Here is a 1,162-nt window from a genome sequence, read left to right on the forward strand (position 1 = left end):
AAGTCCTTAAGGTGTAATTTAGATGGTGAAATCTTTCTTTCTTAATGCAGGTGTTTATTGCTATACATTTCTCTTTTTGAACTGCTTTAAAAAAATTTTAGTTGACAAAGTTAGTTTTAGGCATACAGTGTAGGGATTTAACAATTCTACATATTAAACAATGCTCACCACGATAGGTGTAGTTACCATCTGTCACCATATAAAATTATTACAATATTATTGACTATATTATGCTGTAATTTTCATCTCTGTGACTTACTTTATAACATGAAGTTTGTACCCTTTACCTATTGGATCCATCTCCCCCACCCCATCCTTGCCTCTAGTTATCACCTGTTTGTTTGTTTTTTTGTATTTGTCTGGTGTTTTTTGCTTGCTTGTTTTGTTTTAGATTCCATATATAGGTGAAATCATAAGATGTTTTTCTCTTATTTCACTTAGCATGATACCCACTAGATCCATCCATGTCACAAATGGCAAGCTTTCATTATTTTTTGTGGTTGAGTAATGTTCCATTGTATTATTACCACATTTTCTTTATGCATTCATCTTTAAAAAATTTTTTTTAAAGTATGCTTTATTCTCAACATGGGGCTTGAACTCACAATTCCAAGATAGAGTTGCATGCTGTACTGACTGAGCCAGCCAGGGACACCTGCATTCATTTATTGATGACCCTTAGGTTACTTCCATATCTTGGTATTTAAAATATTGCTTTGTGCTCACTTTGGCAGCACATATGCTACAATTGGAATGATACAGAGAAGATTAGCATGGCCCCTGCGCAAGGATGACATCCAAATTTGTGAAGCGTTCCTTATTTTTTAATATATACAATGGAATATTACTCGCCATCAAAAAAAGAAATCATACATTTGCAATGAAGTGGATGGAACTAGAGGGAACTATACTAAGCAAAATAAGTCAATCAGAGAAAGACATTTACCATATGATTTCACTTATATGTGGAAATTAAGAAACAGAATAGAGGATCAAAGGGGAAGGGAGGGAAAAATAAGATGAAATCAGAGAGGGAGACAAGCCATAAGAGACTCTTAACTATAGGAAACAAACTGAGGGTTGCTGGAGGGGAGGTGGGTGGAGGATGGGGTAACTGGGTGATGGGCATTAAGGAGGGCATGTGATGTAATGAGCACTGGGT

General features: G+C 35.5%; 1 non-coding gene across 1 annotated transcript; it reads left to right on the top strand.

The window, feature by feature from the left end:
* Nucleotides 1–718: 718 nt before the first annotated feature.
* On the top strand, nucleotides 719–825 carry LOC118011028. Its single transcript, XR_004679405.1, has one exon. It is a non-coding gene; the product is annotated as a U6 spliceosomal RNA (small nuclear RNA).
* Nucleotides 826–1,162: the final 337 nt, after the last annotated feature.

This window comes from Mirounga leonina, unplaced genomic scaffold (assembly GCF_011800145.1).
Source record: "Mirounga leonina isolate KUSES-001 unplaced genomic scaffold, KU_Mleo_1.0 Mir_144686, whole genome shotgun sequence".
Lineage (NCBI taxonomy): Eukaryota > Metazoa > Chordata > Mammalia > Carnivora > Phocidae > Mirounga > Mirounga leonina.